Source organism: Marmota marmota, unplaced genomic scaffold (assembly GCF_001458135.2).
Source record: "Marmota marmota marmota unplaced genomic scaffold, marMar, whole genome shotgun sequence".
Classification (NCBI taxonomy): domain Eukaryota; kingdom Metazoa; phylum Chordata; class Mammalia; order Rodentia; family Sciuridae; genus Marmota; species Marmota marmota.
In genome coordinates this window covers 19,035,668-19,055,561 of record NW_025999982.1, presented here as the reverse complement: position 1 = coordinate 19,055,561, position 19,894 = coordinate 19,035,668, and positions in this window count along the sequence as shown.

Genomic DNA, 19,894 nt, shown 5'->3' with positions numbered 1-19,894 from the left:
TCTCACTCCAGTCAGAATGGCAGCTATCAAGAATACAAACAACAATAAGTGTTGGCAAGGAAAAAGTGGGGAAAAAGACACACTCAATATCCAATCTTTATAACAATTTAAACATTAAGTACTCATGGTAGACAGGAAAAATGAAGTACCATCTGAGTTAGTACCTTTCCTAAGGCTTTGGTGGTAGAATACTGCATGTACCACCAAGCTACCTACTACAATCACTTGTCATATACTGGAGTCTCTGAACCATAGAAACTTCTTTGAGGACCCTATTCTTTGTGAGTGATCAAGTGGAACATGCTAATTTCAATATTTTTTTTAGTGATACAGTTATAGAGTTTTAAGCTGTATGGAAATATCATTGGAAATATAACCAATAGATCCTTTGGTTTGCTTTTCCATAAATACTTCAAATTATGATGGTCTTAATCTTGCTTGTCTATTGGAATTTCAGCCCTTTACCAGGTCATTTTTCCCAGGGGTTTCTGGGAATCTCTGGACAACATCTTCATTTGCCTCAAATCTTTCCTAAGATTGTTCACTGTTCACCACTTTGACCAACTATCTGGTTTTGGGGAACCAATCATTGCCCCACCCAGCCACTTATAGGTAGAGACCTAATAACTTTGATCAAGCTCTATGATTTCTAAATTTCAAAAATCACAAAATATGTAGCTTCCACCTTGTTCTCATTGGAAGCTCACTCTGGGGGGAACCAACTGCCATGCAAGAAGCCCTACTGTCGTGAGAACGCCATGTTGGAAAGGCCAAGCATTGGTGCTCTGGTTGGCAATCCCAAATGAGCTCCTGGCTGACAGCCAGCACCTGAAGGAGACAGGTATGTGAAGGAACCATGTGGATATCTGACCATGATCTAAATACCACTTGGTGCACAGGACCAGCTACAAAATTGGTAGGGCCTAAAGCAAAGTTAAAAAAAAAAATTAGGAATGTCAAACAGAGTATTAAAACAAGTGTGTGTCCCACTGAAGTGCAGGTTGGATTTGTCTACACAGTTTGTATGTCCATGGAGCCAGACTGCTCACAAGATCCCAAGAAAAAACTGCCCAGCTGAGCCCTTGCCCATTTCTTTCAATCAAAATAGAATGGTTGTGATTTTTCACTTGGAAGATGATTTATTTAATGGCCCTAGTAATCACATTAGGCCCCAAGAATAATTATTTTAGATCCAGGTAGCCCATCATTGTTACATTTTCTAAATGTCCACTCAGCATTAAATATGTGAGTCTAATTCAACTCTTATTTTTTGTTCTGTTATCCACGGGGTATTGAAAATTGTGTCTTTGTATCACTGCAGCATTTCTGGCTAACCCAACAACTAAAATTAAGAACATGTGAACACACACCCCTGTAATACTAAGCAACAATGTACAGCAGCACAATATATGGGTGATTGGGCATTTTCTGCAAAGCACAGTCTGCAGAGATGCCACTGTGCCTGTAGTAAAAATGACCTTTTATGTTTGTGTGTCCATGGAGTGCACCTTTTACAAAGGGCAATTAAATTCTAGGAAATGCAGCTTTACTGTACACTTGCCTAATTAAAGGGCCCAACTGTGTATATAGCTGAGAAAAGAAACAGAGGGTTTCAAGACACATTTCCTGCAAGGCAGAAAAGCACTCACCTCTTGGAAATGCAGATTTTCAAATTCTATTATTTGTACTAAGAAAGCAAACAAAAAACAAGATGATATTTAGTAATTTATTCTGAAGTCAAATGGAACTTTGCCTCTGATTTTATTTATTTACCAGAATTCTGTATTAATGAGTAGTGCTGTGCCCCTAGAATATGGTGATGAATTGATGTTCACAAGGATAATAATCTCAGGTCCTGCTCTCTGTATAATCAACAGGGTACTATATTTGGTTGTGTTAGAGCACCAGGTGCATCTGTTTCTTCTGTTTTGAAAATCATTTTTACATGATGTATTAGGCTGACAAATGGTCTCTAAAGATACCCACATCCCAACATCTGGAACCTGTGACTGTTATCTTATGTGACAAAGGTGACTTTGCAGATGTGATCAAACTAAGGATTTTGAGATGGGGAGACCATTATGAAATTCTGTGTGGGCCCTGAATGTAATGTTCTCGTGTGAAGGATGCAAAGATTTGACCTTCGACAAAAGGCCTGTGAGGACAAACCAGATGCTTTATAGCTGGCTTATTCGATGAAAAGGACTGCATGTCAAGCAGTTCAGAGCGGTACCTCTAGAAGCTTTCGAAGACAAAGAAATGATGCTTCTCTGTGTCCTAGAGGGAGCATGGCCCTGCCCACATGAGCCTGCTGATGCCTGATTTTGACTCTGCAGTAGAATAAATGTGTTCTGTATTAAGCCACCATGTTTGTGGTTATATGTTATAACACTGATAGAAAACTAATAAAATGTGTATCTGAACATTTTGTTGTTGTTGAAAGTGTTTTTGTTTGAGCAACTCTCCATCAACTCAGATGTTCAATTAGCCTAAGCATTGTGTTCCCAGTCTGGAAGAGAATGCATTCTAGGAATTACCAGGCATTATCTACCTGTTTATAATCTCTGTGCCACCGTCCTCTACTACAGAATTCAGGTTCATTATGTTCAGGCTCCAATTCGATTCAAGTAGTTTATTATGGCCAATTTGCTTTATCCAGTGGTCAGCTTGGTTGAATAACATCTGTGATAGCAGCAGGCTCAGAAATGCCTCTGACTCACCGTGTGGTGGACTGGGAAAGGAAGCAGCAAGGATGCTGTTTCAGTCTGACTATTGCATGCTCTGTGTGGGAGACAGTAAGGTGCATTCTGAGATCCAACGTCTGCTTCTCACCATCCAAAACAGACAACTGTTTACAGTAACCCCAGGGGAAGGAAGTCAGTGTTGGTGCAGCACTCCTTCCACAAACTGAAACCAAGATGCTTGACCTACATTTTCAGCCTCCAAAATGACTTTCATCTTACTTATAGTGGCTCAAGGTTATAAATGCACAAAAGTAAACATTGCATGATGATCATATTTAATATAAAGATGAATTTAAAACTTTGCTGCATCAAACTTTGAATTTTCCAATGAGAGGTCAATAGGCAAAAGGTGTAAGTGGGTAATTATTTGTCTCTGGGCTTGCCAAGTCATGTTCTTAGGAATATATGACCCTTTTACTTTCAGAGTCTATTATTCTTTATTCTCATCTTCAAGTTTATTCAGGGAAGTTGGCTATGGATAGCTCGTGTTGATCTTAGTCAAAGAGACCATTTTTTTCCTTTTTTAAATTTATTTTTTTATTCTACTTTGTTATATATGACAGCAGAATGCATTACAATTCATATTACACATAGAGAGCACAATTTTTCATATCTCTGGTTGTACACAAAGTAAAGTCCTGCCATTCGTGACTTTATTCATGTACTTAGGGTAATGATGTCCATCTCATTCCAACGTCTCTCCTACCCCCATGACCTCTCCCTTCTCCTCCCACCCCTTTGCCCTATCTAGAGTTCGTCTAATCTTCCCCCTCCCATCCCTACTATGTGGTGTGATTTGTGGGACCCTGGGAGAAGACTGCCTCCAAAATATATCTTTGTTCTCTGCCGAAATCTTCTCTTTGAAACATCACTTTTAAGGGCTTTTTGAAAACCACACACCTCTAGGTGGCTGACACAATAATGTGTAAAGGTACATTCAGTTTTCTAGACATCCTTTAGAAACTTTAAGGGTCCAGCACTGTGCCAACCACTGGGAAATCAAAGATCAATAAAGAAACATTCTTTTATCATGCTCGTGGCCTAAAAACAGAGACAAAAAAATAAAAAAAAAAAGGAAAAGTCATCAAATCCCGCCCCCCCATCAGCTGGGGTCACCATGTCTACTGAGGTTGATAGGTTACAACTTGTTGACACGCGTTGCCTTCTTTCCATACCCATGAGTATTTCTGGTTGAATCTGGGGTTTCTTCTGGTAGCCTGGTTTCTGCAGTCCTGAGCTTCAGCAATCAGGGCCCACCCCCTGCAAGACGGTTCTTCTCTGAGGAGACTGTATGCTTTGCCTTGTGAGAAAAGCACACTGTGTTTTATGTGTGTGAAAGAGGTCCCTGAAGATGCAGAGTGACAGGGGCAGGTGCCCAGTAGCACCCTGGTGCAATGAATTCAACACTCAATATTGGATGTTTTTGCTCCTACACATTCTTCAGCCTAAACATTCTGTCAGTGAGGGATTCTCAGGGGTGAACATTTCTCCATAAGCTCCTTGTCTTTCTCTTAATAGCTTGGCCATCACTCCACCTATCTTCTGTTCTCAGCCTCTCATTCAGTTCCTGTTGCTCCTCACTACATTCTAGTACCTTCCATTTTCAGCATGTTTTTGCTATTTTTGTTTCACTATTGTCTGATAAAACAGGTCCCAGTGACTTTATCTTTTGCACCAAACACTGCTTTTCAATGTATTCTACAAATACTTCTTTAATATATATCATAATGTACATTGTGGCATTTTCTTTTTTTTTTTTAATATTTATTTATTTAGTTTTCGGCAGACACAACATCTTTGTTTGTATGTGGTGCTGAGGATCGAACCCGGGCCGCACACATGCCAGGCGAGCTTGCTACCGCTTGAGCCACATCCCCAGCCCAATTGTGGCATTTTCTTAGGCCAAAAACTGTTAAGTTGGTTGCAGTTTTACTTTTTCTTCTTTTATGTGGCTACAGGAAATAATCCCATTGGATTCTGGCAAGCCTGGGATGAGGTTCTCATGCATACGTGAAAGATGGCCCCTCCGGAGAAGCCTAAGTTCTCCCTACAGCAGACAACATACTGTTTACAAAGTCCCTGAGCACACTGCCAGGTAGCCCACCCTGTCACCCACCTGATTCTAGTCGGATTTCCACAGAGATATGTCAGCATTCAACAAACATCCTTATTGGTCAACTCTACAGAGGTTGTTGGCGTACAGGAAACATTAGCTCTGGAAGCCCTGGGAACCTCAGCCAACAAGGGAGAAGAAATCTCTCTTTTCATTAAAGTTCACAGCTGGACCCACCCCTGGCTCCATTCTCCATCATACAAGCAAAGGTTTTTCTTTTTTTAATGGGATAGGATGAGGCAATCTCTCAGAGAAAGAGGCAAGAAGAAATGAGAACTGGCTATGGAGATTAAGAGTCCTGGTGGGTGGAGAGTTCAGTGCCAGTGCCCGGGCCTTAGATCCAATACCCTCTTTCCTCTCCCCTTCCAGTTTCAAAAATGTAAATGTGTCATTTTGCTAAAGCTGAAATGAGGACAAGCCCTTGGGTTTATTTTCTTGGAGAAGGAAGAAGAGTTATCAGATGAGACCAAGAGGAAAGTGAATAAGAGCCAAAATAGTGGAATAGTGGGAAACCCAGGAGAGGTCCTTCCAGGAATAATTAGAAGATGGCCTTGGAGAGATCAATTTCAATGGCATTGTTGTCAAAAAAGAAGAATGCAAGGGCTTAGGGGGCTGGTGGAGGTGAGGGGGTGAGAGAGTAGAGATGATTGGTATCAAATGGTCGTTCATCACATCTGGCTTTGCAAGATTCAGTGGTGCCTATAAAATTACCAGAAGGATGAAAATGGTGCTCTGTGATGAAGCACTGAGAATCAACGATTGTAGAAAACAGGTACTTCCAATGGTTTGGGTAAAGGATCCAGCTGGCCTCATCCACACAGTGAAGTAACCAGGGTCCTGGAGCATTGAGGAATACCTCCTTGAGTCTCCTGAGATCCGAGAAGACTTCCTTGGTAGGATCACCCTGTCACAGAAACCTAAAAGAAGTGGGACAGTCTGGTCCCCCCTGATACCCCACATTGTAGAGTGGGCTGCCACTTGGTGATGTATGTTGCAAAATAAAGACCAGGGCCATCATGTCCTTGGGTCACTTTTCTCAAGATATTGCTGTTGTGCTGCATGGAGTGTTCTCAGATAGTTTGTCTTCTGGATGCCTTCAATGGGTAAATACCTTTTACTGAAGTGGGATCCCACAGAAGAGAGTGATGATATCAGGAAGAAAGAGGAATAATGGATGGTTTCAAGGAAGCGGAAGAGGGTGGGAAGGCAGACACAAGGCAAAGTGTCTCTGAGGCAGCAAAGAGGGTTTTCACTGAGGAACAGGGTGAATGTTGGGCCTTTAGTTCAAAAAAGTTTTCTGGGGAGGAGGAAGAGAATGAGGTGGGGTTGGAGTCTTGAAAATTATTTTTAAAAAAGTCAGCTCCGTAAGATGTAAGAATGGCTGGGGCAAATGTTCCTAAATGTAGTCAAGTGACAAGACCCTGGAAACATGCTCCTGAGTCAAACAGACCATTTTTCCCCCTTTTTAAAATTTATTTAATACGTTAATACAAATTTTATTAACAGTATCTCAACTTTGCATATTCATCTCTTATAAGTTTACATTGTTCAGATATGTCACATTTGGTTAAACTTACATGTATGAAAATAATATACTCTCAATCATATGCACTCATCCGTGAACGATCACTCTGTGAGACAACACAAGTCTCTGAAGTTTCCCCTTTGTATTTTCTTGCTGCTGATCTGAACAGAGATGAGAGAGTGGCTTAGGCTGAATGGACCCAGGTCTAAGATGTGCTGCTAACAAACATGGGTGATTAGAACCCATTGATTCTTTAAATCACAATGAGAATTTAGCACATGTAAGACTCCTGTCTTACCTGAGTTCCTTCAGGTGTAAATTGCTGAAGTCCTATTTCAGGCATTTAAGGACTAATCCAAAATGAACACTTAGAAACATCATGTATGTTCACTGGACGAGGTGGAGCAGGCCTGTAATCCAAGCAACTCCTGAAGCTGAGGCAGGAGGATCACAAGTTCAAGTTCAGCAGCAACTTGGGGAGGCCCTAAGCAACTTAGCGGGGACATCCTGTCTCAAAATAAAAAATAAAAAGATTGGGGATGTGGCTTCATGGGTAAGTACCTCTGGGTTCAAACCCTGGTACTTAAAAAAAAAAGCATAGCAGTTTACCCATGGCACTAACCAGCCTCCTTCACTCTGTCCTTTCTTCTCCTAGTGTTTATTTTAGAGAAATGTAGAAAGGTTACAAGTACAGTGACAACTTAGGAGTGTTCCAGGTTGAGGAATGAAAAACTGCAGAATATTTCATTTTTTGTAGAAATGAAGAAAAATTTGTCTTGTTTTATTTTTCTTCAGCCCTCATCTTGAGGCTGAAATGAAGACAGACAAAGGGTATTAAAAGGAAAGGGAAGAGACTGGCATTGGAATAGCTCTCTCTTTTTGGCTAGGCTCAGTTCACCCATTTTATTATTTTTTGAGATGAAAATTTCTCCTTCACTGCAACGAAGAAGGTACATATTTTTCTTTCCTTTTTTCAGCATGGATCTGAGGACAGAGTTATTATACTATCGTGGTTAGTATCGCTATGGCAAGCCGCCAATTTATCAGGAAGGCTGTAGACATTTTGGTTAACCACACAGCTTGCTGAGAGATGAGGTAGACCAAGGCGAGAGACGCAGGGACTTGTGGGAGTCAACTTGGATGTGACGCAGAGATAAACTCTAGGCTATCTGGGGCAGTGAAGAGCTTGAGTACTATTTTACTCCACAACATCTCTTCAAGGGCAAAACTTTAAACCAGGTACTTCTCATGACATAGCATAAACTTGGGCAAATAATCTGGAACTCTTGATTAAAGAAATAGGAAACGAATGCCCAGCATATTCTGGTAGGAAAAAAAATATATAATAAGGCAAAAATTTGCAGATAATTTTTCTTTTTGTTTTCTGTAACTTACCCTTGGGCAGAATTGTTTGCTCATCCCTGACTTATTGAAAAGGTAGCCTGAATGTATGGTTCAAGCATAAATGCATTTTTAAAAATTTTTTATTTTTTTTACAACAGAGCTTTTGCTAAAATTTGGCAGCAGGGAGTTTGAGGTTGTCATCTCAAGCATTTGCTTCTTTCACTTTAGCATAATGCTTTAAAAAGTCATTCATGTTGGGTGGGGGTTGTAGTTCAGTGGTAGAGCACTTGCCTGACATGTGTGAGACACTGGGTTCAATCCTCAGCACCACACAAAAATAAATAAAATGAAGGTATTGTGTCCATCTACAACTACAATTTTTTTTAAAAAAGTCATTCATGTTGTGTGTCACTGATACGTTTTTTTTTCATTGCTGAGTAGTAATCCACCATTCAGATATGTTCAGATTTATTTATTCATATGCTAGTTGATGAACATTTGGGCTATTTGCAGTTTTTGCCTGTTACTACTAAAAGTCTGCCCATAGATATTTGTGTGGCTGTGTGCTTTCATTTCTCCCAGGTAAATAGCTAAGATAGGATAGTTGTGGCATATGGAAAGTGTGGAAAGTGTTCACTTTTTTCAAAATTATTTTCCATAATGACTTGTCTGAAGACAAAACTACAAGTTTAGCTTAAAAATTGGCAACGTCTCAAATTCCTCCATTCAGTCCTGAGAACTGAGAATTTGACTTTATAAGTAGAAAAAGGCTGGAGAAAGCAGAAACAGAAAAGAGTGGACTGATCATTTTGAAGTTGTTTTCCTTGTAGGGTTAAAACAGGGCATTTTTGTCTTATGTTGACCCAGGCTGACTGCGAATCTTCTCTCAGTTTTTTTTAACCAGTCCATTTAATTATTTGATTACTGACCACTTGGCATATGTGACTCCATTCTGGTTTGGTCTGGTCTGCTGAGGCTCAGTGTAGGAGGCCAGTCCCAAGCTATGGCTTCCCATAAACTTTGTTTAATAGACTGTCTCACTTTGCTTTTCCATTAGAAATGAATGCATGGTATAATTATGTTTTTACCAAAACCTGACATTGTTGGTTTTTAATTTTAGTCACTCTTGTGGTTGTGCATAAGAACTAATGCACTTTTAATTTTCACATCACAATATATTGATTTAAACAGTTGTGACACCAAGGTGCTGGTCCCTTCATTTAAGTGTCACCTTTGGGGGGCGTACATGCAAGGGGGGGCTAATCCCATGCATCAGCAGGCCCATCTTAGATAATGGACTTTTCACATATGTTTTTCTGTCACCATGTCCTGACCTTGTGAGGGTCCCTGTGAACCTGTCCTCTCAGAACAGTGGTGTCTTACTTTGTGTGAACTGTGAGTACTCGGGCTCCAGTTTTTTCTTTAGCACTGAGCCCACGTTTGCCTTTTCCTTTTCTCCTACTGGATTGGCCACAGCCACTGTTGATCTCAATTCTCTCTCTCAGGAAAATCATGTCTTTTTCAATGATTCCTTCTGTTCCATTTTATTCTTCAAACATATTCAACAACTACCTGTTATATAGCACCGTCTTCTAGTAGAGGGTTCTATTCTATCTTGGATATGTTCTCTTGACTGCTTCCTTGCTCACTCATATTAGCTGTCTAAAGTAATTAATCTTCCTCATTCCTGTCTCACCTCTTACTCAAAACTATCTACTCTGCAATTTAATCCCCCAGTCTCCAGCTAAATGGGAGTCAGACACATCAATGAAGAGTAGGTTAAGGGGCTGGGGTTGTGGCTTGGTGGTAGAGCACTTGCCTGGCATGTGTGAGCCCTGGGTTCAATCCCCAGCACCACATATAAATAAATAAATAGATAGATAGATAAATAGATAAATAAAATAAATGTCCATTGACAACTAGAAAAAAAAGTAAGAGACAGTAGATTAAATTAATTTAGCCTCACTGAGTCACAAGCTTAATGGAAAATCCATAGTTACTGCTGAGTGTATGTTAGTTGAGGACCTCCATTCCAGCAATCTTTGACCCTATTCTTGTTAAGCCCTATAATCAACATACTGTCCTTTGTCCTCATGTTCTCTTTCCCTCCTTTCCCAGATTGAATCCCATGGCTAGTCACAACAGTTGCTCTTTTGCACATGATCTCAGCCCTTCAGCTCTTCCCCTTGGTCATATTCAACTGGTGAAATTCCAGCCACTGTTACACTAATTTTTCCACTTTGTGCTTGAAACCTGCACTGCTGATTTTGGCTGAAGAAAAACACACGTCTCTGCTGACTTATCTCACTCTGAATGTATGATTACTAAATGCACCTGGGTTCATGATGCTACCCTCCCCCTCCCCTACAGGACTGTTTCACACTTTTCCTTATTTTCTTGTGCCAGTAATCTAATTGCCTTTCATTCCTAAATCTATCTTGGTTGATGCACTCTTCAAATCTCCAATACCTGTGCCACTGTTTCCACTTCTTATTTTATGCAGACACTAAAAGCAACCAGAAGGGAACTTCTAGAAGTCCTATAAATCTACCCACCTCCTGGATCCATTCTGACCCATAACTGTCGCTAGCATTACTGTACGCTGGCTAAGGCTGACTCCTCCAGTAGTTCACTTCCAGTAGTTTAATGGCTCCTGTTCCTTTACCCTGCTCAAGTTTACTGCTCCAGAATTATTAAGTTCTTGCTTCATTCATGCAACACAGATCTTCCCCAAATGGGAGTGTACCTTGCAATATGCAATTTGTTGGATACAATTTAAGAAAGTATTATATCTTTATATGATATCATTATGAACAATTTTCCTTTATTCCTGAATCAGTTATTTATACATACTATTTTCTTTAATATATTTTTTAGTTATAGATGGAACAATACCTTTATTTTGTTTATTTATTTATTTTTAATGTAGTGCTGAGGATCGAACTCAGTGCCTCACATGGGCTAGGCAAGCACTCTACCACTGAGCCATAACCACAGCCCCTATTCATATTATTTTCTGAATTAAAAGGGAAGGTTAAGTGCTGGGGAGTGATAATGGCCAAGTTATATTGTTATGTTGTGTGTGTGTTCTAATATGTAACAACAAATCCTACCATCATGTACAACTATAATGCATCAATAAAATAATGTGGAAGAAAGAAAGGTAAGGTTATTATGGTTTCTTTGATATCCCATTGCATCTCCCCTAAGGTAATGATTGTAATGAATGTTTACATACATGACCTAAGATTTCAATGGGACATTAAGAAGAGCTTCTTGCTTTGGGGGATAATGACTCATTGGATTGTGAGATTTCCATATGTGAAGTTTTTTTTTAAATTGCCTTGATATATTTGCTCATGAATAATATCACTTTCTCATATATTTTGTCAGAGAAATGGGCTGCAAGACCATGCAAAGTCTTCCAGCATGATGATTTTATAATTGCCTTCTGATCATCCAGTAAGAGGCAGCTGAGGGCCTATTTCTCCAGGAAGGCACTGGGCAGGTAAAGGTGAATGAGTCAGCCTTCCCACCTTTGACTTTCCAGTAGTTCATGCAGGACCAATGACACAGGTGCCCTCAATAAATGATAGTTTATAATTGAGTCTTCATCACCATCACCATCATCATCACCATCATTCATATTCAGCACACATATGGGAAGAGCAAACTGTTACTCTTTCCAGGAACTTATGGGAGTAACCTACCTGTGATGTTCTAGCATGAGGCTTGGGAGGTATAGGTCACTTTTGATCTAGGCCTTGTAAGGCTGCTTGCTTGTAACCACAGACCGAGTCAACTTCTCTGACATCACTAAGAAGTAGCTTCATGTTTTGAGAACCGAACATATCATTTGAGTCCTGAATTATATGCTCAATGAGAGTTGTTGCTTGGGAGAGTGAGGATGTGTGGGGATAAGCACAACCACCCCTGAAATCTCTAGGCTTGTCTTGTTGGTGGTTAGCCCTTGCCTTCCCTCACCTTGCCTTGCCTTCTTTTCCACCCATCACTACAAAGGTGCTGGTGATCAAACCCAGGGCCTTGTGCATGCTAGGCAAGTGCTCTACCTCTGAGCCACACCCTCAGGCAAGCTCTTTCTGATTTGCTCATTTTGTGTTGGACTCTGTGCTTCTGAGCCTGGATTTTAAGTGTGCCTTTGCAGTTGAATAGGAAAAACACATGCTGTGTCCTTTCCCTCTCATCCTCTTGCTCTCTCATCCAACAGTGAAGTATCTTTCTTCTGAAAGTCCTTGATACACTCATAGTCTGTGCCAGTACTTTAACCTGTATCCTGCTGGGGAACCCCGATTTATTCTTCACACTTATTTTCCATCTTCACTGTGCCTTACTCCATTAGAATGTGGGCTCTTTGAGGATAGGAACCTTATCACTTCCTTGGATTCCTTCCAGGTCTTTTGCCCCAAATTAATGCTCAATATAAACGAAAAATAAAGTGATTGATATTGCATTTAATCCATGGTTCTGAGGATGACAGTTATTACATATGAGAACAACAGCAAACTGCATTTGGGTTTATTTTGATGGAGTACAGGCTAGAAAAACTGTTCAGTCGGTGGAGCCAACTGTTCTCTCCCTCTGCAACCTTCTCCATCACCCACCCTAAAATGCTTGTGTCTGGTTCCAGTCCTTATTGCCTGGGCCCATCTGAGAGCTTCTCTTAGCACTCCCTGTTCTTCATAGCATCACCAGCAAGACACAAGAAAGCAAACATGGATCCCAAGGATGCCTGCCCCCATGAATGTGGGGGGGAGAGTTTTGTTGTTGTTGTTGTTGTTGCAGAATGCAAAGCTTGGGGTTCACAGTGTGAGGGTGGGAATGAACAGGAACAAGCATGCTGTGCTTTCGATAAGTTCCTGCAAAGGCCCAGGTTGGTTGCCAGACTGAGGTTCTTTCGGAGTGTGGTGAAACCTAAAGGAACTGAGGCCTTATAGAAGAAAGGTAGGTCATTGAGGGCATGCCCTTGAAGATCATTGGGACTCCAGCCTCTTCCTCTCTCTCTTTTTGCTTCCTGGCTGCTGTGAGGTGACCAACTTCTATTATGAGTTTCTATCATGAGAGACTGCCTCATCACAGGCACAAAGCCTCTGGGGCGAAGTGACCATGGACTAAAACTGTGAGCCAAAACAAACCTTTTCTTCTTATAACTTTATCTATCACAGGCATGTTGTCACAGTAACAGAAAAATGACTAACACAAAACCTAAGATGTTTCTCAGAAAATCTGTCATTCCCATAGAATTTTTCTTCAGCACAATCCACTTAATATTCTTAGTGACTAAGCCTTGTAGTTTATAGGGATGCTCTGTGCAGGTAGGTCTCTTTGAACCTCAATCCATTTAGCTTGCAGTAAGTTAGCTGGGGGAGTATGTATATTGTAGATGTTGAATGAGAAAATAAAAGATAGTTATTAATCTATATCTCTATGGAAGCAGTGGGTTTGGGGATAAATATGTCTGAATGGGTTCATTTGACTAATAGGGTGCCTGAGACTCACAGAGCTTAAACAATTAGTTCAGACTCAAAGAGCTAGATAACACAGCAAGGATTTAAATCCAACTTCAACCAGGAGTGTTTTGTCTTTTAAGCCTTAAGATAGAGTGCTCAGAGTTTATAAGGCCTAAAAAATGTTTCAGAATTAGAAAAAGGAGTCAATTGGCTCTGAAATGCCAAAGAAATCCAAAAAGATAAAAATGAAATTAAATTACATGCATTTATAGAAGAGAAAATTCTGTCGGACAATTGAAATTTGTTCAGCTCAAATAATTATGTATAAGCAATTTTTACTGTTAGTGTAGATACATTTTTAATGGTTGGATTTAAGGCAGAGGGGCCTTCAAAAGAGAGTCTGAGGCTGAAGAAAGTTGTAAAGTGGACCTACCTATGCATGCCACCTCTGGAGTCCTTTGTTCTTTCTGGTAAACTTCTATCACAAATGAAGCAGGAGGTGAAGAATGAGGAAGAGTTGATGGAGGAGCAATGATAGCTATTATCTCATTTAGAAAGATGGTCTTATTTTTCCTTTATACTGTACAAAAATAGGCAAAGATTGAGGACTCAATGAATACCCGGATGTGTGAGAAAACTCACGAAACTGGCAGAAAACATTATTAAACTGAATTTGCCAGTTCTTCTCACTGGTGTTTGATCAGGGCCAATGAGAGAGCAGAAATGTGGGACAGACTGACCTCCAAATGGGACACAAATCTAAGATAAAGGGAGTGCAGGGGCCTTTGCAGCAGGAGAGGAAACCCACCCAGGACAGGACCACGTGTGAGGCAGCACAGCAGACACTGACTCCGTTTGGTCACCTTTTTCCTGTCCATATTCCACTCCCACATGAGTGGAGGCCCAGAACTTCCTGTAGCCCATTTGTAGGCAACAGTCTATTGCCTAGCAGAATAAAACATAAATACAAGAGCGAATCACATTTCTTGAGCATTTTCTCCATTCTAGGCACTACCACTTGTGCGAGTCGTATAATAAACATTATCTCAATTATCAGAGCAAACTTATCGATTGTTCCTATTGATTTTCTCATAGTCTAGATGTGAAACTGAGATGCAGAGACATTAAATAAATTGCCTAGAGTCCAAAAAAATCACTAAAGCGGAGGCTGGATTCTACACAGGGCTGTCAAAAGAAGTTCATGCTGTGTTCACTGTGTGCTCTGCTGCCCTAGTTTTTGACGAGTTTGAAAAGGCCTCTTTGCTCCACTGGTTGCTAATGCCTGCATGACCCACCATTAGAGTCATTCTTGCAGGTTGTTGGAGGTCCACTCTGGAAATGGAAATACATGAAGAGAGAGGACATATTAATGCATGTCACTCAGACCCTAGGATGGAACAGAACCCTCCTGCAAGGCAACTAAGAAACAATGCAAAGAAATTAGCAAGCTGCATTGTTGGACAGAAGTCAGGGATGCTTTTGGAAGGTAGGAAAAGCTCACAGTTGGGTAAATCAGTTCAGATTTTAAACATTCTCCCTACTGCTCCCTAAATCATTAAATCTATCCTGAAAATTTCAACACTTTGAAATTTACACAGCATCGTACCAAGTTCTTCCCTCCAGAGGTGTCTCACAATCCCTTTTAGATCTCGTGCCTTGAAGTATTTTCTCTTTGGAAATGTGGTTAGCCCCGGGCAACTGTAGTTGGTGATGTGTGACAAAGGGCTGGTGAAAGGGTTTTGTTGAATAGGCCCAGGGAAGCCAGATTTTATCTCGTAATTTTATTGGGGTAGGCCAGCTATGGGTCTTTAGGAGAAGGGTTTGTGGTGGACAGTTGAAAATCTTTCAGCACCCAAGACATTTCCTCAGGGAAAGTGGATGACTTGCTCTACATGAGGTCAAGCAGGTGCACCTGGTTAACAGGTGAGGGAATGAGCCATACCTGGGGGTAGAATGTGCTGCAGAAATGGAGGCAGCATGGATTTCCCTCTCTCCTGCTGCAAAGGCCCCTACACTCCCTTTATCTTCAATGTAAGGCCTTTGCTTTCCCTTCAGAAAATTAGGTCAGACTTACTTGCTTGTGTCATAGGAAGGCCTCCCAAACATGCAGCTGGGACATGGGGGCTCAGGGGAAGGTCGGCTAGGCTGCAAGTCAGGTATCCCCACCAGGTGTGCACTTGATGGTGAAGACAGAGTGTTGCTGTGAGGATCAAATGCTGTGCCTGAGGTGTGTGCTGGCACCTAGAAGGGCTTATAAGCATGGCCCTTTTTTAAATTCACCTTTCCATTTGTCTTTCATGCTCCCATCAAAGTGTTCTTACACCTGAAGAGAGCTTGCTGCAGAAAGATGATCCATGGAAAGGGAACTGGCTGGTGAAATGAAAAGAGAAGAGAGAGCATGCTCATAGGCGTCACATGTGGTTAAAGGTGAAGTATGACGAGGGCTGACGAATAACTTGTAACTTGGTCACGTGGAAGTTGTTGTGACAGTGGCAGGAACTATTTTGGAGGAGTGCTTGGGCGTGAGTGTGATTAGAGTGGGTGTTACAATATTATAAAATCTCCCCCATTCGAGAGGTGGAAAATCACTATCTGAGGATTTCAATTTGTGATACTTTGATGCGTGAAAGCTTCTAAACCAGTTTCCTCCTGTGTCCTCACCTCTGCCCCTTTTGATCCTGCAGAATCCATTTGTCACCTGAGACCCCAAGACTGAGAAGATGATGGAGGGGTGGCGGTGATGGCCTCTTTCGATCATTGGTCTATTTGTATAATTCATGCCCCAAAGTAGACTTGTTGAGTCTTTTAGATTAAATGGTTGCTTAATGCTGTTCCAAGACTCAGTATATATGGCTTTGGGTCTTTAATCCGCAGGAGCTGATACAACATAAAAAGGATAAAAGTGTGTTTATTTCAGTGCTGCTCTACCTGTCGGAGATCCTTTTTCCTGGTATTTGAGGAAGGTTTATTTTTAGAGTGAAGCATTTGCTAGATTTTGTAGTTTTTTTTTTCTGCTCGGAGTGGGTTCTCACTTCTCTGTTTCTCTCCTTAAGTGTGCTACCACCAGGGGAGGCAAGAGACCATAAGCTCAGTGGCCTATTTTTGAGTCAGTCTTTCTTCCACTCATTATGATTTTTACTTTTGATTTATATCACATCTCAGACATTAAAAACCTTTCATTGTGATATGCTTTGACAGCTCCATTCAGAGTTTTGCCTCTCTACCTATTTCCTATTATTTTGCTGTGACAACTTTCTAGTATGGTTACTTCTAGGCTAGAGAGCATGAGTGTTGTTAAAGCTCTTACATTATAAAATTCCTTCCGAGGATGTTTTACTCATTTATACTTACTATCAAAAAATAATTGCTCTGTTTAGCACATTCTTGCTCACACTATGAAAGTTAAACGTAAACTTTTCTAATTTGAGGGGCAAAAGATTTTTGAATGGGAACTTATTAGATCCTCAGTCACAGTACAGATTTCTCCATGAGCTTCTAAGACATTCTGATGTCTTAGATCATGTAAATGGTCAGTTTCTATCTTTTGTCCTATTAGTTGATGTTCTTAATACTTCTCTTAATTATCATAAGCTCTTCATATGCATTAATTCCTCCATCCATGTGTTCAACAAATACTTATTGAGCACCCACTAAGTGCCAGACCCTGTACATAGCTCTGAGAATAGAATATTGAACAAAGCAGACAAAAAAAAAAATCTGCCTACACGCAGCTTTTGTTCTTAGTGGAGTGAGGTAGACACAAAAGCAGAATGAGAAAGTTAACTAGCATCCTAGAGGGAGGTGAACACCATGGGGAAAATAAGGCAGGCTGTCAGAGATGGCTCCACTGAGAAGGTGGCATTTGCACAGAAGAAAGGGAGTTGCTCACCAGGCTCTCAGTACAAGACTGTACCAGGCAGTACAGAGGGAACAGCAGGCAAGGCTCCGAGGGGGAAGTGCACCTCATACCATATTACTAGCCTGGGTATTAACCACTTGCAATATTTGTAACTAATATTGCTTCAACTTGTTTGTCTTTCAGTTAAATATTTTAATATTTATAAATTAACATTTATAAAAAGATTTAAAATTTTAGGTAGTTAAATCTGTCACTTTTTCTGATAGATTCTTTAAAGAACTTTTAATATGAAATGTAGAATATATGAAAAGGAATGAATAAAGTGCATGTGTACAATTTATTTAAAAAATTTTAGTTGCTCTTTTATATAGACATGACAGTAGAGTATATTTTGGCATATTAAACATACATGGAGTATAACTAATTCTAATTAGGATCCCATTCTTTTTGCTGTATAGGATGTGGATTTTCTCTAGTAGTGTATTCATATGTGAACATAGGAAAGTTATGTCTGATTCACTCTGCTGTCTTTCCTATTCCCAGCCACCCTCCTTTCTCTTCATTCCTTTTTGTCTAATCCACTGAACTTCTATTCCCCTTCCCCATCCTTATTGTACATTAGCATTTGCATATCAAACAGAACATAGGCCCTTTTTTTGGGGGGGGGAGTGGCTTATATCACTCAGCACAGTAGTCTCCAGATCCATCCATTTACCAGCAAAAGTCATAGTCAATTCTTCTTTATGGCTGAGGAATACTCCATTGTGTATATATACCACATTTTCTCCATCCATTCATCTGTTGAAGGATACCTGGGTTTGTTCCATAGCTTAGCTATTGTGAATTGAGCTGCTATAAATTAGATGTGGCTGCATTACTGTAGTATGCTGATTTTAAGTTCTTTGGGTATATACTGAGGAGTTAATGGGGTCAAATGGTGGTTCCATTCCAAGTTCTCTGAGGAATATCCATAATGGATTCCAGAGTGTTTGTACCAGTTTGAATGAGTATATCTTTTCCCCCCACATCCTCCCCAACATTTATTGTTACTTACATTCTTCAACATTTATTGTTACATTCTTCAACATTTATTGTTACAGTCAGACTGGAGTAAGATGAAATCCCAGTGGAGTTTTAATTTTAATTTCCCTAATTGCTAGAGATGTTGAACATTTTTTCATATAATTGTTTACCATTTGTATTCTTTCTCTTGTGAAGTGCCTATTCAGTTCCTTTGCCCATCTATTGGCAAAAAAAAAGCATCTATTGATTGGGTTACTTATTTTTGAATAAAGTTCAAAATAAAAGTTTTTTTTCCCTATTGATTGGGTTATTCATTTTTTGGTGTTAAGTTTTTGAGTTCTTTATATATCCTGTGGATTAATGCTCTATCTGAGGTGAAGATCACAAAGATTTTCTCCCATTTTCTAGGCTCTTGCTTCACGTTCTTTATTGTTTCCTTTGCTGTGAAGAAGCTTTTAAATTTGATACCATCCCTTTTATGGATTATTGATTTTACTTCTTGTGCTTTAGGAGTCTTGTTAAGGAAGTCAGTTTCTAAGCCGAAGTGATGGAAAGTTGGGTCTACATTTTCTTCTAGTAGGTGAAGGGTCTCTGGTCTAATGCATAGATCCTGGATCCACTTTGAGTTTTGTACAGGGTGAGAGATAGGAGTTCAGTTTCATTCTGCTGCATATGGATTTCCAGTTTTCCCAATACTATTTGTTGAAAAGGCTATCTTTTCTCCAATGTATGTTTATGGTGCCTTTGTCTAGTATGAAATACCTGTATTTATGTGGGTTTATCTCTGTGTTTTCTATTATATACCATTGGTTTTGGGCCTGTTTTTGTGCTAATACCATGCTGTTTTTGTTATTATAGCTCTGTAGTATAATTTAAGGTCTGGTACTATGATGCCTCCTGTTTTGCTTTTCTTGCTAAGGATTTGCTTATTCTGGATCTCTCTTTTTTTTCAAATGAATTTCATGACTCTTTTTTTATATGAAGAATGTCATTGGAATTTTAATAGGAATTACGTTAAATCTGTATAGCACTTTTGGTAGTATGGCCATTTTGACAATGGTTAATTCTGCCTATCCTAGGACATGGGAGATCTTTCCATCTTCTAAAGTCTTCTTCAATTTCTTTCTTTAGTGCTCTGTAGTTTTCATTGTAGAGGTCTTTCATCTCTTGTTAGATTGACTCCCAAGTATTTTATTTTTTTTTGAGGCTGTTGTGAATCAGGTAGTTTTCCTAATTTCCCTTTCAGTTGATTCATCACTGATGTATAGGAATGCAATTGATTTATAGGTGTTAATTTTATATCCTGCTATTTGCTGAATTTGTTTAAAAGTTCTAGAAGTTTTCTGGTGAAGTTTTTTGGGTCTTCTAAATATAGAATCATGTCATTAGCAAGTAGGGATAGTTTGAGCTCTTCTTTTCCTGTTTGTACCCATTTAATTTCATTCTTTTTCCTAATTGCTTTGGCTAGAGTTTCAAGGACTATACAGAATGGAAGTGGTGTTTTTTCCTGTTTTTTAGAGAAAATGCTTTCAGCTTTTCTCTATTTAGAATGATGTTGGTTTGGGTTTAATATAGCTTTTTTTTGGGTTTATATAGCTTTTACAATGTTGAGGTATGTTCCTGCTATCTCTAGTTTTTCTAGTGTTTTGGACATGAATGAATGCTGTTTTGTCAAATGCTTTTTCTGCATCTATTGAGATAATCATGTGATTCTTGTCTTGATGTCATGAAATATGTTTATTGATTTCCATATGTTGAACTGTTATAGTTAAAGCTTCGTCCCAGGGTTTCATAAACTGACTTCCAGACCACTCACGT